This window comes from Ranitomeya variabilis, chromosome 2, assembly GCF_051348905.1.
Source record: "Ranitomeya variabilis isolate aRanVar5 chromosome 2, aRanVar5.hap1, whole genome shotgun sequence".
Lineage (NCBI taxonomy): Eukaryota > Metazoa > Chordata > Amphibia > Anura > Dendrobatidae > Ranitomeya > Ranitomeya variabilis.
The window spans coordinates 123342281-123363848 of NC_135233.1; the positions used below are offsets into that span (position 1 = coordinate 123342281).

The 21568-nt window shown below is 52.4% G+C and overlaps 50 non-coding genes across 50 annotated transcripts; all 50 read right to left on the reverse strand.

The window, feature by feature from the left end:
• Positions 1-293: 293 nt before the first annotated feature.
• Positions 294-409, reverse strand: LOC143810329 (U5 spliceosomal RNA). The gene has a single exon (XR_013222787.1). It is a non-coding gene; the product is annotated as a U5 spliceosomal RNA (small nuclear RNA).
• A 310-nt stretch (positions 410-719) lies between these two features.
• On the reverse strand, positions 720-835 carry LOC143811276 (U5 spliceosomal RNA). Its single transcript, XR_013223562.1, has one exon. It is a non-coding gene; the product is annotated as a U5 spliceosomal RNA (small nuclear RNA).
• A 314-nt stretch (positions 836-1149) lies between these two features.
• On the reverse strand, positions 1150-1265 carry LOC143811055 (U5 spliceosomal RNA). Its single transcript, XR_013223345.1, has one exon. It is a non-coding gene; the product is annotated as a U5 spliceosomal RNA (small nuclear RNA).
• A 310-nt stretch (positions 1266-1575) lies between these two features.
• Positions 1576-1691, reverse strand: LOC143810549 (U5 spliceosomal RNA). Its single transcript, XR_013223000.1, has one exon. It is a non-coding gene; the product is annotated as a U5 spliceosomal RNA (small nuclear RNA).
• A 309-nt stretch (positions 1692-2000) lies between these two features.
• Positions 2001-2116, reverse strand: LOC143811056 (U5 spliceosomal RNA). Its single transcript, XR_013223346.1, has one exon. It is a non-coding gene; the product is annotated as a U5 spliceosomal RNA (small nuclear RNA).
• Positions 2117-2426: 310 nt separating this feature from the next.
• On the reverse strand, positions 2427-2542 carry LOC143811179 (U5 spliceosomal RNA). Its single transcript, XR_013223466.1, has one exon. It is a non-coding gene; the product is annotated as a U5 spliceosomal RNA (small nuclear RNA).
• Positions 2543-2852: 310 nt separating this feature from the next.
• LOC143811216 (U5 spliceosomal RNA) lies at positions 2853-2968 on the reverse strand. Its single transcript, XR_013223502.1, has one exon. It is a non-coding gene; the product is annotated as a U5 spliceosomal RNA (small nuclear RNA).
• A 310-nt stretch (positions 2969-3278) lies between these two features.
• Positions 3279-3394, reverse strand: LOC143811057 (U5 spliceosomal RNA). Its single transcript, XR_013223347.1, has one exon. It is a non-coding gene; the product is annotated as a U5 spliceosomal RNA (small nuclear RNA).
• Positions 3395-3704: 310 nt separating this feature from the next.
• On the reverse strand, positions 3705-3820 carry LOC143811058 (U5 spliceosomal RNA). The gene has a single exon (XR_013223348.1). It is a non-coding gene; the product is annotated as a U5 spliceosomal RNA (small nuclear RNA).
• Positions 3821-4130: 310 nt separating this feature from the next.
• On the reverse strand, positions 4131-4246 carry LOC143810480 (U5 spliceosomal RNA). Its single transcript, XR_013222933.1, has one exon. It is a non-coding gene; the product is annotated as a U5 spliceosomal RNA (small nuclear RNA).
• A 309-nt stretch (positions 4247-4555) lies between these two features.
• Positions 4556-4671, reverse strand: LOC143811059 (U5 spliceosomal RNA). The gene has a single exon (XR_013223349.1). It is a non-coding gene; the product is annotated as a U5 spliceosomal RNA (small nuclear RNA).
• Positions 4672-4981: 310 nt separating this feature from the next.
• LOC143811060 (U5 spliceosomal RNA) lies at positions 4982-5097 on the reverse strand. The gene has a single exon (XR_013223350.1). It is a non-coding gene; the product is annotated as a U5 spliceosomal RNA (small nuclear RNA).
• Positions 5098-5407: 310 nt separating this feature from the next.
• LOC143810612 (U5 spliceosomal RNA) lies at positions 5408-5523 on the reverse strand. The gene has a single exon (XR_013223059.1). It is a non-coding gene; the product is annotated as a U5 spliceosomal RNA (small nuclear RNA).
• A 309-nt stretch (positions 5524-5832) lies between these two features.
• On the reverse strand, positions 5833-5948 carry LOC143810613 (U5 spliceosomal RNA). Its single transcript, XR_013223060.1, has one exon. It is a non-coding gene; the product is annotated as a U5 spliceosomal RNA (small nuclear RNA).
• A 309-nt stretch (positions 5949-6257) lies between these two features.
• Positions 6258-6373, reverse strand: LOC143811217 (U5 spliceosomal RNA). The gene has a single exon (XR_013223503.1). It is a non-coding gene; the product is annotated as a U5 spliceosomal RNA (small nuclear RNA).
• Positions 6374-6683: 310 nt separating this feature from the next.
• LOC143811061 (U5 spliceosomal RNA) lies at positions 6684-6799 on the reverse strand. The gene has a single exon (XR_013223351.1). It is a non-coding gene; the product is annotated as a U5 spliceosomal RNA (small nuclear RNA).
• A 310-nt stretch (positions 6800-7109) lies between these two features.
• On the reverse strand, positions 7110-7225 carry LOC143810333 (U5 spliceosomal RNA). The gene has a single exon (XR_013222791.1). It is a non-coding gene; the product is annotated as a U5 spliceosomal RNA (small nuclear RNA).
• A 310-nt stretch (positions 7226-7535) lies between these two features.
• LOC143810550 (U5 spliceosomal RNA) lies at positions 7536-7651 on the reverse strand. The gene has a single exon (XR_013223001.1). It is a non-coding gene; the product is annotated as a U5 spliceosomal RNA (small nuclear RNA).
• Positions 7652-7960: 309 nt separating this feature from the next.
• LOC143811259 (U5 spliceosomal RNA) lies at positions 7961-8076 on the reverse strand. Its single transcript, XR_013223544.1, has one exon. It is a non-coding gene; the product is annotated as a U5 spliceosomal RNA (small nuclear RNA).
• Positions 8077-8386: 310 nt separating this feature from the next.
• LOC143811062 (U5 spliceosomal RNA) lies at positions 8387-8502 on the reverse strand. Its single transcript, XR_013223352.1, has one exon. It is a non-coding gene; the product is annotated as a U5 spliceosomal RNA (small nuclear RNA).
• Positions 8503-8812: 310 nt separating this feature from the next.
• Positions 8813-8928, reverse strand: LOC143810614 (U5 spliceosomal RNA). Its single transcript, XR_013223061.1, has one exon. It is a non-coding gene; the product is annotated as a U5 spliceosomal RNA (small nuclear RNA).
• Positions 8929-9237: 309 nt separating this feature from the next.
• LOC143811218 (U5 spliceosomal RNA) lies at positions 9238-9353 on the reverse strand. Its single transcript, XR_013223504.1, has one exon. It is a non-coding gene; the product is annotated as a U5 spliceosomal RNA (small nuclear RNA).
• Positions 9354-9663: 310 nt separating this feature from the next.
• LOC143811063 (U5 spliceosomal RNA) lies at positions 9664-9779 on the reverse strand. Its single transcript, XR_013223353.1, has one exon. It is a non-coding gene; the product is annotated as a U5 spliceosomal RNA (small nuclear RNA).
• A 310-nt stretch (positions 9780-10089) lies between these two features.
• Positions 10090-10205, reverse strand: LOC143811260 (U5 spliceosomal RNA). The gene has a single exon (XR_013223545.1). It is a non-coding gene; the product is annotated as a U5 spliceosomal RNA (small nuclear RNA).
• A 310-nt stretch (positions 10206-10515) lies between these two features.
• Positions 10516-10631, reverse strand: LOC143810647 (U5 spliceosomal RNA). Its single transcript, XR_013223089.1, has one exon. It is a non-coding gene; the product is annotated as a U5 spliceosomal RNA (small nuclear RNA).
• Positions 10632-10940: 309 nt separating this feature from the next.
• Positions 10941-11056, reverse strand: LOC143811064 (U5 spliceosomal RNA). The gene has a single exon (XR_013223354.1). It is a non-coding gene; the product is annotated as a U5 spliceosomal RNA (small nuclear RNA).
• A 310-nt stretch (positions 11057-11366) lies between these two features.
• On the reverse strand, positions 11367-11482 carry LOC143811065 (U5 spliceosomal RNA). Its single transcript, XR_013223355.1, has one exon. It is a non-coding gene; the product is annotated as a U5 spliceosomal RNA (small nuclear RNA).
• Positions 11483-11792: 310 nt separating this feature from the next.
• LOC143810615 (U5 spliceosomal RNA) lies at positions 11793-11908 on the reverse strand. Its single transcript, XR_013223062.1, has one exon. It is a non-coding gene; the product is annotated as a U5 spliceosomal RNA (small nuclear RNA).
• Positions 11909-12218: 310 nt separating this feature from the next.
• On the reverse strand, positions 12219-12334 carry LOC143810306 (U5 spliceosomal RNA). The gene has a single exon (XR_013222765.1). It is a non-coding gene; the product is annotated as a U5 spliceosomal RNA (small nuclear RNA).
• A 310-nt stretch (positions 12335-12644) lies between these two features.
• LOC143811180 (U5 spliceosomal RNA) lies at positions 12645-12760 on the reverse strand. The gene has a single exon (XR_013223467.1). It is a non-coding gene; the product is annotated as a U5 spliceosomal RNA (small nuclear RNA).
• A 310-nt stretch (positions 12761-13070) lies between these two features.
• Positions 13071-13186, reverse strand: LOC143811269 (U5 spliceosomal RNA). Its single transcript, XR_013223555.1, has one exon. It is a non-coding gene; the product is annotated as a U5 spliceosomal RNA (small nuclear RNA).
• Positions 13187-13495: 309 nt separating this feature from the next.
• Positions 13496-13611, reverse strand: LOC143811066 (U5 spliceosomal RNA). The gene has a single exon (XR_013223356.1). It is a non-coding gene; the product is annotated as a U5 spliceosomal RNA (small nuclear RNA).
• A 310-nt stretch (positions 13612-13921) lies between these two features.
• Positions 13922-14037, reverse strand: LOC143811181 (U5 spliceosomal RNA). The gene has a single exon (XR_013223468.1). It is a non-coding gene; the product is annotated as a U5 spliceosomal RNA (small nuclear RNA).
• Positions 14038-14347: 310 nt separating this feature from the next.
• On the reverse strand, positions 14348-14463 carry LOC143811219 (U5 spliceosomal RNA). Its single transcript, XR_013223505.1, has one exon. It is a non-coding gene; the product is annotated as a U5 spliceosomal RNA (small nuclear RNA).
• Positions 14464-14773: 310 nt separating this feature from the next.
• Positions 14774-14889, reverse strand: LOC143811067 (U5 spliceosomal RNA). Its single transcript, XR_013223357.1, has one exon. It is a non-coding gene; the product is annotated as a U5 spliceosomal RNA (small nuclear RNA).
• Positions 14890-15199: 310 nt separating this feature from the next.
• Positions 15200-15315, reverse strand: LOC143811068 (U5 spliceosomal RNA). The gene has a single exon (XR_013223358.1). It is a non-coding gene; the product is annotated as a U5 spliceosomal RNA (small nuclear RNA).
• Positions 15316-15625: 310 nt separating this feature from the next.
• Positions 15626-15741, reverse strand: LOC143810616 (U5 spliceosomal RNA). Its single transcript, XR_013223063.1, has one exon. It is a non-coding gene; the product is annotated as a U5 spliceosomal RNA (small nuclear RNA).
• A 310-nt stretch (positions 15742-16051) lies between these two features.
• LOC143811182 (U5 spliceosomal RNA) lies at positions 16052-16167 on the reverse strand. Its single transcript, XR_013223469.1, has one exon. It is a non-coding gene; the product is annotated as a U5 spliceosomal RNA (small nuclear RNA).
• Positions 16168-16477: 310 nt separating this feature from the next.
• On the reverse strand, positions 16478-16593 carry LOC143811183 (U5 spliceosomal RNA). The gene has a single exon (XR_013223470.1). It is a non-coding gene; the product is annotated as a U5 spliceosomal RNA (small nuclear RNA).
• A 310-nt stretch (positions 16594-16903) lies between these two features.
• LOC143811270 (U5 spliceosomal RNA) lies at positions 16904-17019 on the reverse strand. Its single transcript, XR_013223556.1, has one exon. It is a non-coding gene; the product is annotated as a U5 spliceosomal RNA (small nuclear RNA).
• Positions 17020-17328: 309 nt separating this feature from the next.
• LOC143811069 (U5 spliceosomal RNA) lies at positions 17329-17444 on the reverse strand. Its single transcript, XR_013223359.1, has one exon. It is a non-coding gene; the product is annotated as a U5 spliceosomal RNA (small nuclear RNA).
• Positions 17445-17754: 310 nt separating this feature from the next.
• Positions 17755-17870, reverse strand: LOC143811184 (U5 spliceosomal RNA). The gene has a single exon (XR_013223471.1). It is a non-coding gene; the product is annotated as a U5 spliceosomal RNA (small nuclear RNA).
• A 310-nt stretch (positions 17871-18180) lies between these two features.
• On the reverse strand, positions 18181-18296 carry LOC143811220 (U5 spliceosomal RNA). Its single transcript, XR_013223506.1, has one exon. It is a non-coding gene; the product is annotated as a U5 spliceosomal RNA (small nuclear RNA).
• Positions 18297-18606: 310 nt separating this feature from the next.
• On the reverse strand, positions 18607-18722 carry LOC143811258 (U5 spliceosomal RNA). The gene has a single exon (XR_013223543.1). It is a non-coding gene; the product is annotated as a U5 spliceosomal RNA (small nuclear RNA).
• A 310-nt stretch (positions 18723-19032) lies between these two features.
• LOC143810287 (U5 spliceosomal RNA) lies at positions 19033-19148 on the reverse strand. The gene has a single exon (XR_013222746.1). It is a non-coding gene; the product is annotated as a U5 spliceosomal RNA (small nuclear RNA).
• A 310-nt stretch (positions 19149-19458) lies between these two features.
• On the reverse strand, positions 19459-19574 carry LOC143810551 (U5 spliceosomal RNA). The gene has a single exon (XR_013223002.1). It is a non-coding gene; the product is annotated as a U5 spliceosomal RNA (small nuclear RNA).
• Positions 19575-19883: 309 nt separating this feature from the next.
• LOC143811299 (U5 spliceosomal RNA) lies at positions 19884-19999 on the reverse strand. Its single transcript, XR_013223587.1, has one exon. It is a non-coding gene; the product is annotated as a U5 spliceosomal RNA (small nuclear RNA).
• A 309-nt stretch (positions 20000-20308) lies between these two features.
• LOC143811070 (U5 spliceosomal RNA) lies at positions 20309-20424 on the reverse strand. Its single transcript, XR_013223360.1, has one exon. It is a non-coding gene; the product is annotated as a U5 spliceosomal RNA (small nuclear RNA).
• Positions 20425-20734: 310 nt separating this feature from the next.
• On the reverse strand, positions 20735-20850 carry LOC143811071 (U5 spliceosomal RNA). Its single transcript, XR_013223361.1, has one exon. It is a non-coding gene; the product is annotated as a U5 spliceosomal RNA (small nuclear RNA).
• Positions 20851-21160: 310 nt separating this feature from the next.
• On the reverse strand, positions 21161-21276 carry LOC143810441 (U5 spliceosomal RNA). Its single transcript, XR_013222896.1, has one exon. It is a non-coding gene; the product is annotated as a U5 spliceosomal RNA (small nuclear RNA).
• Between the last annotated feature and the right edge of the window lie 292 nt (positions 21277-21568).

A 21568-nucleotide genomic window follows, 5' to 3' on the forward strand; every position in this document is an offset into this window, starting at 1 on the left:
TCCCGACCTACCACCATGGCAGCAGCCTTCACTTGGCCCAGGGAGAGCACCTAGAAGTGGGTGCGTGGTTTGGTGATGGAAAAACAGAAACGGCAACAGCCCATCGTCCGCAGGCTGCTCTGTTCTCAGCTCTATGCTGCTGACAGAGCATCACCTGTTCCGCTGCCCGGAAGAAGGCCATCCATGGCTTCAATATGCAAATGAGGGCCTCTTCCCAGCAACCCCAGGGTTCAGTCTCCCACCAAAACCCCACCCACCCATTCCTTTATTCTGTTGTTGAACCCAATTAAGGAAGCCCCAGCAAGCTGGAGCATGCAAAAATTGCCACAAAACTCAGTTTTGCTCCTCTCCACGGAAATCTTTAGTAAAAGGCGAAAGATTTTTACGTTCTGAAGAGAAGTCAGAGTATACTGGGCAAGGGCCTCCTCCCGACCTACCACCATGGCAGCAGCCCTCACTTGGCCCAGGGAGAGCACCTAGAAGTGGGTGCGTGGTTTGGTGATGGAAAAACAAAAACGGCAACAGCCCATCGTCCGCAGGCTGCTCTGTTCTCAGCTCTATGCTGCTGACAGATCATCACCTGTTCCGCTGCCCGGAAGAAGGCCATCCATGGCTACAATATGCAAATGAAGGCCTCTTCCCAGCAACCCCAGGGTTCAGTCTCCCACCGAAACCCCACCCACCCATTCCTTTATTCTGTTGTTGAACCCAATTAAGGAAGCCCCAGCAAGCTGGAGCATGCAAAAATTGCCACAAAACTCAGTTTTGCTCCTCTCCACGGAAATCTTTAGTAAAAGGCGAAAGATTTTTTTGTTCTGAAGAGAAGCCAGAGTATACTGGGAAAGGGCCTCCTCCCGACCTACCACCATGGCAGCAGCCCTCACTTGGCCTAGGGAGAGCACCTAGAAGTGGGTGCGTGGTTTGGTGATGGAAAAACAAAAACGGCAACAGCCCATCGTCCGCAGGCTGCTCTGTTCTCAGCTCTATGCTGCTGACAGAGCATCACCTGTTCCGCTGCCCGGAAGAAGGCCATCCATGGCTTCAATATGCAAATGAGGGCCTCTTCCCAGCAACCCCAGGGTTCAGTCTCCCACCAAAACCCCACCCACCCACCCATTCCTTTATTCTGTTGTTGAACCCAATTAACGAAGCCCCAGCAAGCTGGAGCATGCAAAAATTGCCACAAAACTCAGTTTTGCTCCTCTCCACGGAAATCTTTAGTAAAAGGCGAAAGATTTTTACGTTCTGAAGAGAAGCCAGAGTATACTGGGCAAGGGCCTCCTCCCGACCTACCACCATGGCAGCAGCCCTCACTTGGCCCAGGGAGAGCACCTAGAAGTGGGTGCGTGGTTTGGTGATGGAAAAACAAAAACGGCAACAGCCCATCGTCCGCAGGCTGCTCTGTTCTCAGCTCTATGCTGCTGACAGAGCATCACCAGTTCCGCTGCCCGGAAGAAGGCCATCCATGGCTACAATATGCAAATAAGGGCCTCTTCCCAGCAGCCCCAGGGTTCAGTCTCCCACCGAAACCCCACCCACCCATTCCTTTATTCTGTTGTTGAACCCAATTAAGGAAACCCCAGCAAGCTGGAGCATGCAAAAATTGCCACAAAACTCAGTTTTGCTCCTCTCCACGGATATCTTTAGTAAAAGGCGAAAGATTTTTACGTTCTGAAGTGAAGCCAGAGTATACTGGGCAAGGGCCTCCTCCCGACCTACCACCATGGCAGCAGCCCTCACTTGGCCCAGGGAGAGCACCTAGAAGTGGGTGCGTGGTTTGGTGATGGAAAAACAAAAACGGCAACAGCCCATCGTCCGCAGGCTGCTCTGTTCTCAGCTCTATGTGCTGACAGAGCATCACCTGTTCCGCTGCCCGGAAGAAGGCCATCCATGGCTACAATATGCAAATGAGGGCCTCTTCCCAGCAACCCCAGGGTTCAGTCTCCCACCGAAACCCCACCCACCCATTCCTTTATTCTGTTGTTGAACCCAGTTAAGGAAGCCCCAGCAAGCTGGAGCATGCAAAAATTGCCACAAAACTCAGTTTTGCTCCTCTCCACGGAAATCTTTAGTAAAAGGCGAAAGATTTTTACGTTCTGAAGAGAAGCCAGAGTATAGTGGGCAAGGGCCTCCTCCCGACCTACCACCATGGCAGCAGCCCTCACTTGGCCCAGGGAGAGCACCTAGAAGTGGGTGCGTGGTTTGGTGATGGAAAAACAAAAACGGCAACAGCCCATCGTCCGCAGGCTGCTCTGTTCTCAGCTCTATGCTGCTGACAGAGCATCACCTGTTCCGCTGCCCGGAAGAAGGCCATCCATGGCTACAATATGCAAATGAGGGCCTCTTCCCAGCAACCCCAGGGTTCAGTCTCCCACCGAAACCCCACCCACCCATTCCTTTATTCTGTTGTTGAACCCAATTAAGGAAGCCCCAGGAAGCTGGAGCATGCAAAAATTGCCACAAAACTCAGTTTTGCTCCTCTCCACGGAAATCTTTAGTAAAAGGCGAAAGATTTTTACGTTCTGAAGAGAAGCCAGAGTATACTGGGCAAGGGCCTCCTCCTGACCTACCACCATGGCAGCAGCCCTCACTTGGCCCAGGGAGAGCACCTAGAAGTGGGTGCGTGGTTTGGTGATGGAAAAACAAAAACGGCAACAGCCCATCGTCCGCAGGCTGCTCTGTTCTCAGCTCTATGCTGCTGACAGAGCATCACCTGTTCCGCTGCCCGGAAGAAGGCCATCCATGGCTACAATATGCAAATGAGGGCCTCTTCCCAGCAACCACAGGGTTCAGTCTCCCACCGAAACCCCACCCACCCATTCCTTTATTCTGTTGTTGAACCCAATTAAGGAAGCCCCAGGAAGCTGGAGCATGCAAAAATTGCCACAAAACTCAGTTTTGCTCCTCTCCACGGAAATCTTTAGTAAAAGGCGAAAGATTTTTACGTTCTGAAGAGAAGCCAGAGTGTACTGGGCAAGGGCCTCCTCCCGACCTACCACCATGGCAGCAGCCCTCACTTGGCCCAGGGAGAGCACCTAGAAGTGGGTGCGTGGTTTGGTGATGGAAAAACAAAAACGGCAACAGCCCATCGTCCGCAGGCTGCTCTGTTCTCAGCTCTATGCTGCTGACAGAGCATCACCTGTTCCGCTGCCCGGAAGAAGGCCATCCATGGCTACAATATGCAAATGAGGGCCTCTTCCCAGCAACCACAGGGTTCAGTCTCCCACCGAAACCCCACCCACCCATTCCTTTATTCTGTTGTTGAACCCAATTAAGGAAGCCCCAGCAAGCTGGAGCATGCAAAAATTGCCACAAAACTCAGTTTTGCTCCTCTCCACGGAAATCTTTAGTAAAAGGCGAAAGATTTTTACGTTCTGAAGAGAAGCCAGAGTATACTGGGCAAGAGCCTCCTCCCGACCTACCACCATGGCAGCAGCCTTCACTTGGCCCAGGGAGAGCACCTAGAAGTGGGTGCGTGGTTTGGTGATGGAAAAACAGAAACGGCAACAGCCCATCGTCCGCAGGCTGCTCTGTTCTCAGCTCTATGCTGCTGACAGAGCATCACCTGTTCCGCTGCCCGGAAGAAGGCCATCCATGGCTTCAATATGCAAATGAGGGCCTCTTCCCAGCAACCCCAGGGTTCAGTCTCCCACCAAAACCCCACCCACCCATTCCTTTATTCTGTTGTTGAACCCAATTAAGGAAGCCCCAGCAAGCTGGAGCATGCAAAAATTGCCACAAAACTCAGTTTTGCTCCTCTCCACGGAAATCTTTAGTAAAAGGCGAAAGATTTTTACGTTCTGAAGAGAAGCCAGAGTATACTGGGCAAGGGCCTCCTCCCGACCTACCACCATGGCAGCAGCCCTCACTTGGCCCAGGGAGAGCACCTAGAAGTGGGTGCGTGGTTTGGTGATGGAAAAACAAAAACGGCAACAGCCCATCGTCCGCAGGCTGCTCTGTTCTCAGCTCTATGCTGCTGACAGAGCATCACCTGTTCCGCTGCCCGGAAGAAGGCCATCCATGGCTACAATATGCAAATAAGGGCCTCTTCCCAGCAACCCCAGGGTTCAGTCTCCCACCGAAACCCCACCCACCCATTCCTTTATTCTGTTGTTGAACCCAATTAAGGAAGCCCCAGCAAGCTGGAGCATGCAAAAATTGCCACAAAACTCAGTTTTGCTCCTCTCCACGGATATCTTTAGTAAAAGGCGAAAGATTTTTACGTTCTGAAGTGAAGCCAGAGTATACTGGGCAAGGGCCTCCTCCCGACCTACCACCATGGCAGCAGCCCTCACTTGGCCCAGGGAGAGCACCTAGAAGTGGGTGCGTGGTTTGGTGATGGAAAAACAAAAACGGCAACAGCCCATCGTCCGCAGGCTGCTCTGTTCTCAGCTCTATGTGCTGACAGAGCATCACCTGTTCCGCTGCCCGGAAGAAGGCCATCCATGGCTACAATATGCAAATGAGGGCCTCTTCCCAGCAACCCCAGGGTTCAGTCTCCCACCGAAACCCCACCCACCCATTCCTTTATTCTGTTGTTGAACCCAGTTAAGGAAGCCCCAGCAAGCTGGAGCATGCAAAAATTGCCACAAAACTCAGTTTTGCTCCTCTCCACGGAAATCTTTAGTAAAAGGCGAAAGATTTTTACGTTCTGAAGAGAAGCCAGAGTATACTGGGCAAGGGCCTCCTCCCGACCTACCACCATGGCAGCAGCCCTCACTTGGCCCAGGGAGAGCACCTAGAAGTGGGTGCGTGGTTTGGTGATGGAAAAACAAAAACGGCAACAGCCCATCGTCCGCAGGCTGCTCTGTTCTCAGCTCTATGCTGCTGACAGAGCATCACCTGTTCCGCTGCCTGGAAGAAGGCCATCCATGGCTACAATATGCAAATGAGGGCCTCTTCCCAGCAACCACAGGGTTCAGTCTCCCACCGAAACCCCACCCACCCATTCCTTTATTCTGTTGTTGAACCCAATTAAGGAAGCCCCAGCAAGCTGGAGCATGCAAAAATTGCCACAAAACTCAGTTTTGCTCCTCTCCACGGAAATCTTTAGTAAAAGGCGAAAGATTTTTACGTTCTGAAGAGAAGCCAGAGTATACTGGGCAAGGGCCTCCTCCCGACCTACCACCATGGCAGAAGCCTTCACTTGGCCCAGGGAGAGCACCTAGAAGTGGGTGCGTGGTTTGGTGATGGAAAAACAGAAACGGCAACAGCCCATCGTCCGCAGGCTGCTCTGTTCTCAGCTCTATGCTGCTGACAGAGCATCACCTGTTCCGCTGCCCGGAAGAAGGCCATCCATGGCTTCAATATGCAAATGAGGGCCTCTTCCCAGCAACCCCAGGGTTCAGTCTCCCACCAAAACCCCACCCACCCATTCCTTTATTCTGTTGTTGAACCCAATTAAGGAAGCCCCAGCAAGCTGGAGCATGCAAAAATTGCCACAAAACTCAGTTTTGCTCCTCTCCACGGAAATCTTTAGCAAAAGGCGAAAGATTTTTACGTTCTGAAAAGAAGCCAGCGTATACTGGGCAAGGGCCTCCTCCCGACCTACCGCCATGGCAGCAGCCCTCACTTGGCCCAGGGAGAGCACCTAGAAGTGGGTGCGTGGTTTGGTGATGGAAAAACAAAAACGGCAACAGCCCATCGTCCGCAGGCTGCTCTGTTCTCAGCCTTATGTGCTGACAGAGCATCACCTGTTCCGCTGCCCGGAAGAAGGCCATCCATGGCTACAATATGCAAATGAGGGCCTCTTCCCAGCAACCACAGGGTTCAGTCTCCCACCGAAACCCCACCCACCCATTCCTTTATTCTGTTGTTGAACCCAATTAAGGAAGCCCCAGCAAGCTGGAGCATGCAAAAATTGCCACAAAACTCAGTTTTGCTCCTCTCCACGGAAATCTTTAGCAAAAGGCGAAAGATTTTTACGTTCTGAAAAGAAGCCAGCGTATACTGGGCAAGGGCCTCCTCCCGACCTACCGCCATGGCAGCAGCCCTCACTTGGCCCAGGGAGAGCACCTAGAAGTGGGTGCGTGGTTTGGTGATGGAAAAACAAAAACGGCAACAGCCCATCGTCCGCAGGCTGCTCTGTTCTCAGCTCTATGTGCTGACAGAGCATCACCTGTTCCGCTGCCCGGAAGAAGGCCATCCATGGCTACAATATGCAAATGAGGGCCTCTTCCCAGCAACCACAGGGTTCAGTCTCCCACCGAAACCCCACCCACCCATTCCTTTATTCTGTTGTTGAACCCAATTAAGGAAGCCCCAGGAAGCTGGAGCATGCAAAAATTGCCACAAAACTCAGTTTTGCTCCTCTCCACGGAAATCTTTAGTAAAAGGCGAAAGATTTTTACGTTCTGAAGAGAAGCCAGAGTGTACTGGGCAAGGGCCTCCTCCCGACCTACCACCATGGCAGCAGCCCTCACTTGGCCCAGGGAGAGCACCTAGAAGTGGGTGCGTGGTTTGGTGATGGAAAAACAAAAACGGCAACAGCCCATCGTCCGCAGGCTGCTCTGTTCTCAGCTCTATGCTGCTGACAGAGCATCACCTGTTCCGCTGCCCGGAAGAAGGCCATCCATGGCTACAATATGCAAATGAGGGCCTCTTCCCAGCAACCACAGGGTTCAGTCTCCCACCGAAACCCCACCCACCCATTCCTTTATTCTGTTGTTGAACCCAATTAAGGAAGCCCCAGCAAGCTGGAGCATGCAAAAATTGCCACAAAACTCAGTTTTGCTCCTCTCCACGGAAATCTTTAGTAAAAGGCGAAAGATTTTTACGTTCTGAAGAGAAGCCAGAGTATACTGGGCAAGGGCCTCCTCCCAACCTACCACCATGGCAGCAGCCTTCACTTGGCCCAGGGAGAGCACCTAGAAGTGGGTGCGTGGTTTGGTGATGGAAAAACAGAAACGGCAACAGCCCATCGTCCGCAGGCTGCTCTGTTCTCAGCTCTATGCTGCTGACAGAGCATCACCTGTTCCGCTGCCCGGAAGAAGGCCATCCATGGCTTCAATATGCAAATGAGGGCCTCTTCCCAGCAACCCCAGGGTTCAGTCTCCCACCAAAACCCCACCCACCCATTCCTTTATTCTGTTGTTGAACCCAATTAAGGAAGCCCCAGCAAGCTGGAGCATGCAAAAATTGCCACAAAACTCAGTTTTGCTCCTCTCCACGGAAATCTTTAGTAAAAGACGAAAGATTTTTACGTTCTGAAGAGAAGCCAGAGTATACTGGGCAAGGGCCTCCTCCCGACCTACCACCATGGCAGCAGCCCTCACTTGGCCCAGGGAGAGCACCTAGAAGTGGGTGCGTGGTTTGGTGATGGAAAAACAAAAACGGCAACAGCCCATCGTCCGCAGGCTGCTCTGTTCTCAGCTCTATGCTGCTGACAGAGCATCACCTGTTCCGCTGCCCGGAAGAAGGCCATCCATGGCTACAATATGCAAATAAGGGCCTCTTCCCAGCAACCCCAGGGTTCAGTCTCCCACCGAAACCCCACCCACCCATTCCTTTATTCTGTTGTTGAACCCAATTAAGGAAACCCCAGCAAGCTGGAGCATGCAAAAATTGCCACAAAACTCAGTTTTGCTCCTCTCCACGGATATCTTTAGTAAAAGGCGAAAGATTTTTACGTTCTGAAGTGAAGCCAGAGTATACTGGGCAAGGGCCTCCTCCCGACCTACCACCATGGCAGCAGCCCTCACTTGGCCCAGGGAGAGCACCTAGAAGTGGGTGCGTGGTTTGGTGATGGAAAAACAAAAACGGCAACAGCCCATCATCCGCAGGCTGCTCTGTTCTCAGCTCTATGTGCTGACAGAGCATCACCTGTTCCGCTGCCCGGAAGAAGGCCATCCATGGCTACAATATGCAAATGAGGGCCTCTTCCCAGCAACCCCAGGGTTCAGTCTCCCACCGAAACCCCACCCACCCATTCCTTTATTCTGTTGTTGAACCCAGTTAAGGAAGCCCCAGCAAGCTGGAGCATGCAAAGATTGCCACAAAACTCAGTTTTGCTCCTCTCCACGGAAATCTTTAGTAAAAGGCGAAAGATTTTTACGTTCTGAAGAGAAGCCAGAGTATACTGGGCAAGGGCCTCCTCCCGACCTACCACCATGGCAGCAGCCCTCACTTGGCCCAGGGAGAGCACCTAGAAGTGGGTGTGTGGTTTGGTGATGGAAAAACAAAAACGGCAACAGCCCATCGTCCGCAGGCTGCTCTGTTCTCAGCTCTATGCTGCTGACAGAGCATCACCTGTTCCGCTGCCCGGAAGAAGGCCATCCATGGCTACAATATGCAAATGAGGGCCTCTTCCCAGCAACCACAGGGTTCAGTCTCCCACCGAAACCCCACCCACCCATTCCTTTATTCTGTTGTTGAACCCAATTAAGGAAGCCCCAGCAAGCTGGAGCATGCAAAAATTGCCACAAAACTCAGTTTTGCTCCTCTCCACGGAAATCTTTAGTAAAAGGCGAAAGATTTTTACGTTCTGAAGAGAAGCCAGAGTATACTGGGCAAGGGCCTCCTCCCGACCTACCACCATGGCAGAAGCCTTCACTTGGCCCAGGGAGAGCACCTAGAAGTGGGTGCGTGGTTTGGTGATGGAAAAACAGAAACGGCAACAGCCCATCGTCCGCAGGCTGCTCTGTTCTCAGCTCTATGCTGCTGACAGAGCATCACCTGTTCCGCTGCCCGGAAGAAGGCCATCCATGGCTTCAATATGCAAATGAGGGCCTCTTCCCAGCAACCCCAGGGTTCAGTCTCCCACCAAAACCCCACCCACCCATTCCTTTATTCTGTTGTTGAACCCAATTAAGGAAGCCCCAGCAAGCTGGAGCATGCAAAAATTGCCACAAAACTCAGTTTTGCTCCTCTCCACGGAAATCTTTAGCAAAAGGCGAAAGATTTTTACGTTCTGAAAAGAAGCCAGCGTATACTGGGCAAGGGCCTCCTCCCGACCTACCGCCATGGCAGCAGCCCTCACTTGGCCCAGGGAGAGCACCTAGAAGTGGGTGCGTGGTTTGGTGATGGAAAAACAAAAACGGCAACAGCCCATCGTCCGCAGGCTGCTCTGTTCTCAGCTCTATGTGCTGACAGAGCATCACCTGTTCCGCTGCCCGGAAGAAGGCCATCCATGGCTACAATATGCAAATGAGGGCCTCTTCCCAGCAACCACAGGGTTCAGTCTCCCACCGAAACCCCACCCACCCATTCCTTTATTCTGTTGTTGAACCCAATTAAGGAAGCCCCAGGAAGCTGGAGCATGCAAAAATTGCCACAAAACTCAGTTTTGCTCCTCTCCACGGAAATCTTTAGTAAAAGGCGAAAGATTTTTACGTTCTGAAGAGAAGCCAGAGTGTACTGGGCAAGGGCCTCCTCCCGACCTACCACCATGGCAGCAGCCCTCACTTGGCCCAGGGAGAGCACCTAGAAGTGGGTGCGTGGTTTGGTGATGGAAAAACAAAAACGGCAACAGCCCATCGTCCGCAGGCTGCTCTGTTCTCAGCTCTATGCTGCTGACAGAGCATCACCTGTTCCGCTGCCCGGAAGAAGGCCATCCATGGCTACAATATGCAAATGAGGGCCTCTTCCCAGCAACCACAGGGTTCAGTCTCCCACCGAAACCCCACCCACCCATTCCTTTATTCTGTTGTTGAACCCAATTAAGGAAGCCCCAGCAAGCTGGAGCATGCAAAAATTGCCACAAAACTCAGTTTTGCTCCTCTCCACGGAAATCTTTAGTAAAAGGCGAAAGATTTTTACGTTCTGAAGAGAAGCCAGAGTATACTGGGCAAGGGCCTCCTCCCGACCTACCACCATGGCAGCAGCCTTCACTTGGCCCAGGGAGAGCACCTAGAAGTGGGTGCGTGGTTTGGTGATGGAAAAACAGAAACGGCAACAGCCCATCGTCCGCAGGCTGCTCTGTTCTCAGCTCTATGCTGCTGACAGAGCATCACCTGTTCCGCTGCCCGGAAGAAGGCCATCCATGGCTTCAATATGCAAATGAGGGCCTCTTCCCAGCAACCCCAGGGTTCAGTCTCCCACCAAAACCCCACCCACCCATTCCTTTATTCTGTTGTTGAACCCAATTAAGGAAACCCCAGCAAGCTGGAGCATGCAAAAATTGCCACAAAACTCAGTTTTGCTCCTCTCCACGGAAATCTTTAGTAAAAGGCGAAAGATTTTTACGTTCTGAAGAGAAGCCAGAGTATACTGGGCAAGGGCCTCCTCCCGACCTACCACCATGGCAGCAGCCCTCACTTGGCCCAGGGAGAGCACCTAGAAGTGGGTGCGTGGTTTGGTGATGGAAAAACAAAAACGGCAACAGCCCATCGTCCGCAGGCTGCTCTGTTCTCAGCTCTATGCTGCTGACAGAGCATCACCTGTTCCGCTGCCCGGAAGAAGGCCATCCATGGCTACAATATGCAAATAAGGGCCTCTTCCCAGCAACCCCAGGGTTCAGTCTCCCACCGAAACCCCACCCACCCATTCCTTTATTCTGTTGTTGAACCCAATTAAGGAAACCCCAGCAAGCTGGAGCATGCAGAAATTGCCACAAAACTCAGTTTTGCTCCTCTCCACGGATATCTTTAGTAAAAGGCGAAAGATTTTTACGTTCTGAAGTGAAGCCAGAGTATACTGGGCAAGGGCCTCCTCCCGACCTACCACCATGGCAGCAGCCCTCACTTGGCCCAGGGAGAGCACCTAGAAGTGGGTGCGTGGTTTGGTGATGGAAAAACAAAAACGGCAACAGCCCATCGTCCGCAGGCTGCTCTGTTCTCAGCTCTATGTGCTGACAGAGCATCACCTGTTCCGCTGCCCGGAAGAAGGCCATCCATGGCTACAATATGCAAATGAGGGCCTCTTCCCAGCAACCCCAGGGTTCAGTCTCCCACCGAAACCCCACCCACCCATTCCTTTATTCTGTTGTTGAACCCAGTTAAGGAAGCCCCAGCAAGCTGGAGCATGCAAAAATTGCCACAAAACTCAGTTTTGCTCCTCTCCACGGAAATCTTTAGTAAAAGGCGAAAGATTTTTACGTTCTGAAGAGAAGCCAGAGTATACTGGGCAAGGGCCTCCTCCCGACCTACCACCATGGCAGCAGCCCTCACTTGGCCCAGGGAGAGCACCTAGAAGTGGGTGCGTGGTTTGGTGATGGAAAAACAAAAACGGCAACAGCCCATCGTCCGCAGGCTGCTCTGTTCTCAGCTCTATGCTGCTGACAGAGCATCACCTGTTCCGCTGCCCGGAAGAAGGCCATCCATGGCTACAATATGCAAATGAGGGCCTCTTCCCAGCAACCACAGGGTTCAGTCTCCCACCGAAACCCCACCCACCCATTCCTTTATTCTGTTGTTGAACCCAATTAAGGAAGCCCCAGCAAGCTGGAGCATGCAAAAATTGCCACAAAACTCAGTTTTGCTCCTCTCCACGGAAATCTTTAGTAAAAGGCGAAAGATTTTTACGTTCTGAAGAGAAGCCAGAGTATACTGGGCAAGGGCCTCCTCCCGACCTACCACCATGGCAGAAGCCTTCACTTGGCCCAGGGAGAGCACCTAGAAGTGGGTGCGTGGTTTGGTGATGGAAAAACAGAAACGGCAACAGCCCATCGTCCGCAGGCTGCTCTGTTCTCAGCTCTATGCTGCTGACAGAGCATCACCTGTTCCGCTGCCCGGAAGAAGGCCATCCATGGCTTCAATATGCAAATGAGGGCCTCTTCCCAGCAACCCCAGGGTTCAGTCTCCCACCAAAACCCCACCCACCCATTCCTTTATTCTGTTGTTGAACCCAATTAAGGAAGCCCCAGCAAGCTGGAGCATGCAAAAATTGCCACAAAACTCAGTTTTGCTCCTCTCCACGGAAATCTTTAGCAAAAGGCGAAAGATTTTTACGTTCTGAAAAGAAGCCAGCGTATACTGGGCAAGGGCCTCCTCCCGACCTACCGCCATGGCAGCAGCCCTCACTTGGCCCAGGGAGAGCACCTAGAAGTGGGTGCGTGGTTTGGTGATGGAAAAACAAAAACGGCAACAGCCCATCGTCCGCAGGCTGCTCTGTTCTCAGCTCTATGCTGCTGACAGAGCATCACCTGTTCCGCTGCCCGGAAGAAGGCCATCCATGGCTACAATATGCAAATGAGGGCCTCTTCCCAGCAACCCCAGGGTTCAGTCTCCCACCGAAACCCCACCCACCCATTCCTTTATTCTGTTGTTGAACCCAATTAAGGAAGCCCCAGGAAGCTGGAGCATGCAAAAATTGCCACAAAACTCAGTTTTGCTCCTCTCCACGGAAATCTTTAGTAAAAGGCGAAAGATTTTTACGTTCTGAAGAGAATCCAGAGTATACTGGGCAAGGGCCTCCTCCCGACCTACCACCATGGCAGCAGCCCTCACTTGGCCCAGGGAGAGCACCTAGAAGTGGGTGCGTGGTTTGGTGATGGAAAAACAAAAACGGCAACAGCCCATCGTCCGCAGGCTGCTCTGTTCTCAGCTCTATGCTGCTGACAGAGCATCACCTGTTCCGCTGCCCGGAAGAAGGCCATCCATGGCTACAATATGCAAATGAGGGCCTCTTCCCAGCAACCACAGGGTTCAGTCTCCCACCGAAACCCCACCCACCCATTCCTTTATTCTGTTGTTGAACCCAATTAAGGAAGCCCCAGGAAGCTGGAGCATGCAAAAATTGCCACAAAACTCAGTTTTGCTCCTCTCCACGGAAATCTTTAGTAAAAGGCGAAAGATTTTTACGTTCTGAAGAGAAGCCAGAGTATACTGGGCAAGGGCCTCCTCCCGACCTACCACCATGGCAGCAGCCCTCACTTGGCCCAGGGAGAGCACCTAGAAGTGGGTGCGTGGTTTGGTGATGGAAAAACAAAAACGGCAACAGCCCATCGTCCGCAGGCTGCTCTGTTCTCAGCTCTATGCTGCTGACAGAGCATCACCTGTTCCGCTGCCCGGAAGAAGGCCATCCATGGCTACAATATGCAAATGAGGGCCTCTTCCCAGCAACCACAGGGTTCAGTCTCCCACCGAAACCCCACCCACCCATTCCTTTATTCTGTTGTTGAACCCAATTAAGGAAGCCCCAGCAAGCTGGAGCATGCAAAAATTGCCACAAAACTCAGTTTTGCTCCTCTCCACGGAAATCTTTAGTAAAAGGCGAAAGATTTTTACGTTTTGAAGAGAAGCTAGAGTATACTGGGCAAGGGCCTCCTCCGGACCTACCACCATGGCAGCAGCCCTCACTTGGCCCAGGGAGAGCACCTAGAAGTGGGTGCGTTGTTTGGTGATGGAAAAACAAAAACTGCAACAGCCCATCGTCCGCAGGCTGCTCTGTTCTCAGCTCTATGTGCTGACAGAGCATCACCTGTTCCGCTGCCCGGAAGAAGGCCATCCATGGCTACAATATGCAAATGAGGGCCTCTTCCCAGCAACCCCAGGGTTCAGTCTCCCACCGAAACCCCACCCACCCATTCCTTTATTCTGTTGTTGAACCCAGTTAAGGAAGCCCCAGCAAGCTGGAGCATGCAAAAATTGCCACAAAACTCAGTTTTGCTCCTCTCCACGGAAATCTTTAGTAAAAGGCGAAAGATTTTTACGTTCTGAAGAGAAGCCAGAGTATACTGGGCAAGGGCCTCCTCCCGACCTACCACCATGGCAGCAGCCCTCACTTGGCCCAGGGAGAGCACCTAGAAGTGGGTGCGTGGTTTGGTGATGGAAAAACAAAAACGGCAACAGCCCATCGTCCGCAGGCTGCTCTGTTCTCAGCGCTATGCTGCTGACAGAGCATCACCTGTTCCGCTGCCCGGAAGAAGGCCATCCATGGCTACAATATGCAAATGAGGGCCTCTTCCCAGCAACCCCAGGGTTCAGTCTCCCACCGAAACCCCACCCACCCATTCCTTTATTCTGTTGTTGAACCCAATTAAGGAAGCCCCAGGAAGCTGGAGCATGCAAAAATTGCCACAAAACTCAGTTTTGCTCCTCTCCACGGAAATCTTTAGTAAAAGGCGAAAGATTTTTACGTTCTGAAGAGAAGCCAGAGTATACTGGGCAAGGGCCTCCTCCCGACCTACCACCATGGCAGCAGCCCTCACTTGGCCCAGGGAGAGCACCTAGAAGTGGGTGCGTGGTTTGGTGATGGAAAAACAAAAACGGCAACAGCCCATCGTCCGCAGGCTGCTCTGTTCTCAGCTCTATGCTGCTGACAGAGCATCACCTGTTCCGCTGCCCGGAAGAAGGCCATCCATGGCTACAATATGCAAATGAGGGCCTCTTCCCAGCAACCACAGGGTTCAGTCTCCCACCGAAACCCCACCCACCCATTCCTTTATTCTGTTGTTGAACCCAATTAAGGAAGCCCCAGGAAGCTGGAGCATGCAAAAATTGCCACAAAACTCAGTTTTGCTCCTCTCCACGGAAATCTTTAGTAAAAGGCGAAAGATTTTTACGTTCTGAAGAGAAGCCAGAGTGTACTGGGCAAGGGCCTCCTCCCGACCTACCACCATGGCAGCAGCCCTCACTTGGCCCAGGGAGAGCACCTAGAAGTGGGTGCGTGGTTTGGTGATGGAAAAACAAAAACGGCAACAGCCCATCGTCCGCAGGCTGCTCTGTTCTCAGCTCTATGCTGCTGACAGAGCATCACCTGTTCCGCTGCCCGGAAGAAGGCCATCCATGGCTACAATATGCAAATGAGGGCCTCTTCCCAGCAACCACAGGGTTCAGTCTCCCACCGAAACCCCACCCACCCATTCCTTTATTCTGTTGTTGAACCCAATTAAGGAAGCCCCAGCAAGCTGGAGCATGCAAAAATTGCCACAAAACTCAGTTTTGCTCCTCTCCACGGAAATCTTTAGTAAAAGGCGAAAGATTTTTACGTTCTGAAGAGAAGCCAGAGTATACTGGGCAAGGGCCTCCTCCCGACCTACCACCATGGCAGCAGCCCTCACTTGGCCCAGGGAGAGCACCTAGAAGTGGGTGCGTGGTTTGGTGATGGAAAAACAAAAACGGCAACAGCCCATCGTCCGCAGGCTGCTCTGTTCTCAGCTCTATGCTGCTGACAGAGCATCACCTGTTCCGCTGCCCGGAAGAAGGCCATCCATGGCTACAATATGCAAATGAGGGCCTCTTCCCAGCAACCACAGGGTTCAGTCTCCCACCGAAACCCCACCCACCCATTCCTTTATTCTGTTGTTGAACCCAATTAAGGAAGCCCCAGCAAGCTGGAGCATGCAAAAATTGCCACAAAACTCAGTTTTGCTCCTCTCCACGGAAATCTTTAGTAAAAGGCGAAAGATTTTTACGTTCTGAAGAGAAGCCAGAGTATACTGGGCAAGGGCCTCCTCCCGACCTACCACCATGGCAGAAGCCTTCACTTGGCCCAGGGAGAGCACCTAGAAGTGGGTGCGTGGTTTGGTGATGGAAAAACAGAAACGGCAACAGCCCATCGTCCGCAGGCTGCTCTGTTCTCAGCTCTATGCTGCTGACAGAGCATCACCTGTTCCGCTGCCCGGAAGAAGGCCATCCATGGCTTCAATATGCAAATGAGGGCCTCTTCCCAGCAACCCCAGGGTTCAGTCTCCCACCAAAACCCCACCCACCCATTCCTTTATTCTGTTGTTGAACCCAATTAAGGAAGCCCCAGCAAGCTGGAGCATGCAAAAATTGCCACAAAACTCAGTTTTGCTCCTCTCCACGGAAATCTTTAGCAAAAGGCGAAAGATTTTTACGTTCTGAAAAGAAGCCAGCGTATACTGGGCAAGGGCCTCCTCCCGACCTACCGCCATGGCAGCAGCCCTCACTTGGCCCAGGGAGAGCACCTAGAAGTGGGTGCGTGGTTTGGTGATGGAAAAACAAAAACGGCAACAGCCCATCGTCCGCAGGCTGCTCTGTTCTCAGCTCTATGCTGCTGACAGAGCATCACCTGTTCCGCTGCCCGGAAGAAGGCCATCCATGGCTACAATATGCAAATGAGGGCCTCTTCCCAGCAACCCCAGGGTTCAGTCTCCCACCGAAACCCCACCCACCCATTCCTTTATTCTGTTGTTGAACCCAATTAAGGAAGCCCCAGGAAGCTGGAGCATGCAAAAATTGCCACAAAACTCAGTTTTGCTCCTCTCCACGGAAATCTTTAGTAAAAGGCGAAAGATTTTTACGTTCTGAAGAGAAGCCAGAGTATACTGGGCAAGGGCCTCCTCCCGACCTACCACCATGGCAGCAGCCCTCACTTGGCCCAGGGAGAGCACCTAGAAGTGGGTGCGTGGTTTGGTGATGGAAAAACAAAAACGGCAACAGCCCATCGTCCGCAGGCTGCTCTGTTCTCAGCTCTATGCTGCTGACAGAGCATCACCTGTTCCGCTGCCCGGAAGAAGGCCATCCATGGCTACAATATGCAAATGAGGGCCTCTTCCCAGCAACCACAGGGTTCAGTCTCCCACCGAAACCCCACCCACCCATTCCTTTATTCTGTTGTTGAACCCAATTAAGGAAGCCCCAGGAAGCTGGAGCATGCAAAAATTGCCACAAAACTCAGTTTTGCTCCTCTCCACGGAAATCTTTAGTAAAAGGCGAAAGATTTTTACGTTCTGAAGAGAAGCCAGAGTATACTGGGCAAGGGCCTCCTCCCGACCTACCACCATGGCAGCAGCCCTCACTTGGCCCAGGGAGAGCACCTAGAAGTGGGTGCGTGGTTTGGTGATGGAAAAACAAAAACGGCAACAGCCCATCGTCCGCAGGCTGCTCTGTTCTCAGCTCTATGCTGCTGACAGAGCATCACCTGTTCCGCTGCCCGGAAGAAGGCCATCCATGGCTACAATATGCAAATGAGGGCCTCTTCCCAGCAACCACAGGGTTCAGTCTCCCACCGAAACCCCACCCACCCATTCCTTTATTCTGTTGTTGAACCCAATTAAGGAAGCCCCAGCAAGCTGGAGCATGCAAAAATTGCCACAAAACTCAGTTTTGCTCCTCTCCACGGAAATCTTTAGTAAAAGGCGAAAGATTTTTACGTTTTGAAGAGAAGCTAGAGTATACTGGGCAAGGGCCTCCTCCGGACCTACCACCATGGCAGCAGCCCTCACTTGGCCCAGGGAGAGCACCTAGAAGTGGGTGCGTTGTTTGGTGATGGAAAAACAAAAACGGCAACAGCCCATCGTCCGCAGGCTGCTCTGTTCTCAGCTCTATGTGCTGACAGAGCATCACCTGTTCCGCTGCCCGGAAGAAGGCCATCCATGGCTACAATATGCAAATGAGGGCCTCTTCCCAGCAACCCCAGGGTTCAGTCTCCCACCGAAACCCCACCCACCCATTCCTTTATTCTGTTGTTGAACCCAGTTAAGGAAGCCCCAGCAAGCTGGAGCATGCAAAAATTGCCACAAAACTCAGTTTTGCTCCTCTCCACGGAAATCTTTAGTAAAAGGCGAAAGATTTTTACGTTCTGAAGAGAAGCCAGAGTATACTGGGCAAGGGCCTCCTCCCGACCTACCACCATGGCAGCAGCCCTCACTTGGCCCAGGGAGAGCACCTAGAAGTGGGTGCGTGGTTTGGTGATGGAAAAACAAAAACGGCAACAGCCCATCGTCCGCAGGCTGCTCTGTTCTCAGCGCTATGCTGCTGACAGAGCATCACCTGTTCCGCTGCCCGGAAGAAGGCCATCCATGGCTACAATATGCAAATGAGGGCCTCTTCCCAGCAACCCCAGGGTTCAGTCTCCCACCGAAACCCCACCCACCCATTCCTTTATTCTGTTGTTGAACCCAATTAAGGAAGCCCCAGGAAGCTGGAGCATGCAAAAATTGCCACAAAACTCAGTTTTGCTCCTCTCCACGGAAATCTTTAGTAAAAGGCGAAAGATTTTTACGTTCTGAAGAGAAGCCAGAGTATACTGGGCAAGGGCCTCCTCCCGACCTACCACCATGGCAGCAGCCCTCACTTGGCCCAGGGAGAGCACCTAGAAGTGGGTGCGTGGTTTGGTGATGGAAAAACAAAAACGGCAACAGCCCATCGTCCGCAGGCTGCTCTGTTCTCAGCTCTATGCTGCTGACAGAGCATCACCTGTTCCGCTGCCCGGAAGAAGGCCATCCATGGCTACAATATGCAAATGAGGGCCTCTTCCCAGCAACCACAGGGTTCAGTCTCCCACCGAAACCCCACCCACCCATTCCTTTATTCTGTTGTTGAACCCAATTAAGGAAGCCCCAGGAAGCTGGAGCATGCAAAAATTGCCACAAAACTCAGTTTTGCTCCTCTCCACGGAAATCTTTAGTAAAAGGCGAAAGATTTTTACGTTCTGAAGAGAAGCCAGAGTGTACTGGGCAAGGGCCTCCTCCCGACCTACCACCATGGCAGCAGCCCTCACTTGGCCCAGGGAGAGCACCTAGAAGTGGGTGCGTGGTTTGGTGATGGAAAAACAAAAACGGCAACAGCCCATCGTCCGCAGGCTGCTCTGTTCTCAGCTCTATGCTGCTGACAGAGCATCACCTGTTCCGCTGCCCGGAAGAAGGCCATCCATGGCTACAATATGCAAATGAGGGCCTCTTCCCAGCAACCACAGGGTTCAGTCTCCCACCGAAACCCCACCCACCCATTCCTTTATTCTGTTGTTGAACCCAATTAAGGAAGCCCCAGCAAGCTGAAGCATGCAAAAATTGCCACAAAACTCAGTTTTGCTCCTCTCCACGGAAATCTTTAGTAAAAGGCGAAAGATTTTTACGTTCTGAAGAGAAGCCAGAGTATACTGGGCAAGGGCCTCCTCCCGACCTACCACCATGGCAGCAGCCTTCACTTGGCCCAGGGAGAGCACCTAGAAGTGGGTGCGTGGTTTGGTGATGGAAAAACAGAAACGGCAACAGCCCATCGTCCGCAGGCTGCTCTGTTCTCAGCTCTATGCTGCTGACAGAGCATCACCTGTTCCGCTGCCCGGAAGAAGGCCATCCATGGCTTCAATATGCAAATGAGGGCCTCTTCCCAGCAACCCCAGGGTTCAGTCTCCCACCAAAACCCCACCCACCCATTCCTTTATTCTGTTGTTGAACCCAATTAAGGAAGCCCCAGCAAGCTGGAGCATGCAAAAATTGCCACAAAACTCAGTTTTGCTCCTCTCCACGGAAATCTTTAGTAAAAGGCGAAAGATTTTTACGTTCTGAAGAGAATCCAGAGTATACTGGGCAAGGGCCTCCTCCCGACCTACCACCATGGCAGCAGCCCTCACTTGGCCCAGGGAGAGCACCTAGAAGTGGGTGCGTGGTTTGGTGATGGAAAAACAAAAACGGCAACAGCCCATCGTCCGCAGGCTGCTCTGTTCTCAGCTCTATGCTGCTGACAGAGCATCACCTGTTCCGCTGCCCGGAAGAAGGCCATCCATGGCTACAATATGCAAATAAGGGCCTCTTCCCAGCAACCCCAGGGTTCAGTCTCCCACCGAAACCCCACCCACCCATTCCTTTATTCTGTTGTTGAACCCAATTAAGGAAACCCCAGCAAGCTGGAGCATGCAAAAATTGCCACAAAACTCAGTTTTGCTCCTCTCCACGGATATCTTTAGTAAAAGGCGAAAGATTTTTACGTTCTGAAGTGAAGCCAGAGTATACTGGGCAAGGGTCTCCTCCCGACCTACCACCATGGCAGCAGCCCTCACTTGGCCCAGGGAGAGCACCTAGAAGTGGGTGCGTGGTTTGGTGATGGAAAAACAAAAACGGCAACAGCCCATCGTCCGCAGGCTGCTCTGTTCTCAGCTCTATGTGCTGACAGAACATCACCTGTTCCGCTGCCCGGAAGAAGGCCATCCATGGCTACAATATGCAAATGAGGGCCTCTTCCCAGCAACCCCAGGGTTCAGTCTCCCACCGAAACCCCACCCACCCATTCCTTTATTCTGTTGTTGAACCCAGTTAAGGAAGCCCCAGCAAGCTGGAGCATGCAAAAATTGCCACAAAACTCAGTTTTGCTCCTCTCCACGGAAATCTTTAGTAAAAGGCGAAAGATTTTTACGTTCTGAAGTGAAGCCAGAGTATACTGGGCAAGGGCCTCCTCCCGACCTACCACCATGGCAGCAGCCCTCACTTGGCCCAGGGAGAGCACCTAGAAGTGGGTGCGTGGTTTGGTGATGGAAAAACAAAAACGGCAACAGCCCATCGTCCGCAGGCTGCTCTGTTCTCAGCTCTATGTGCTGACAGAACATCACCTGTTCCGCTGCCCGGAAGAAGGCCATCCATGGCTACAATATGCAAATGAGGGCCTCTTCCCAGCAACCCCAGGGTTCAGTCTCCCACCGAAACCCCACCCACCCATTCCTTTATTCTGTTGTTGAACCCAGTTAAGGAAGCCCCAGCAAGCTGGAGCATGCAAAAATTGCCACAAAACTCAGTTTTGCTCCTCTCCACGGAAATCTTTAGTAAAAGGCGAAAGATTTTTACGTTCTGAAGAGAAGCCAGAGTATACTGGGCAAGGGCCTCCTCCCGACCTACCACCATGGCAGCAGCCCTCACTTGGCCCAGGGAGAGCACCTAGAAGTGGGTGCGTGGTTTGGTGATGGAAAAACAAAAACGGCAACAGCCCATCGTCCGCAGGCTGCTCTGTTCTCAGCTCTATGCTGCTGACAGAGCATCACCTGTTCCGCTGCCCGGAAGAAGGCCATCCATGGCTACAATATGCAAATGAGGGCCTCTTCCCAGCAACCACAGGGTTCAGTCTCCCACCGAAACCCCACCCACCCATTCCTTTATTCTGTTGTTGAACCCAATTAAGGAAGCCCCAGCAAGCTGGAGCATGCAAAAATTGCCACAAAACTCAGTTTTGCTCCTCTCCACGGAAATCTTTAGTAAAAGGCGAAAGATTTTTACGTTCTGAAGAGAAGCCAGAGTATACTGGGCAAGGGCCTCCTCCCGACCTACCACCATGGCAGAAGCCTTCACTTGGCCCAGGGAGAGCACCTAGAAGTGGGTGCGTGGTTTGGTGATGGAAAAACAGAAACGGCAACAGCCCATCGTCCGCAGGCTGCTCTGTTCTCAGCTCTATGCTGCTGACAGAGCATCACCTGTTCCGCTGCCCGGAAGAAGGCCATCCATGGCTTCAATATGCAAATGAGGGCCTCTTCCCAGCAACCCCAGGGTTCAGTCTCCCACCAAAACCCCACCCACCCTTTCCTTTATTCTGTTGTTGAACCCAATTAAGGAAGCCCCAGCAAGCTGGAGCATGCAAAAATTGCCACAAAACTCAGTTTTGCTCCTCTCCACGGAAATCTTTAGCAAAAGGCGAAAGATTTTTACGTTCTGAAAAGAAGCCAGAGTATACTGGGCAAGGGCCTCCTCCCGACCTACCGCCATGGCAGCAGCCCTCACTTGGCCCAGGGAGAGCACCTAGAAGTGGGTGCGTGGTTTGGTGATGGAAAAACAAAAACGGCAACAGCCCATCGTCCGCAGGCTGCTCTGTTCTCAGCTCTATGCTGCTGACAGAGCATCACCTGTTCCGCTGCCCGGAAGAAGGCCATCCATGGCTACAATATGCAAATGAGGGCCTCTTCCCAGCAACCCCAGGGTTCAGTCTCCCACCGAAACCCCACCCACCCATTCCTTTATTCTGTT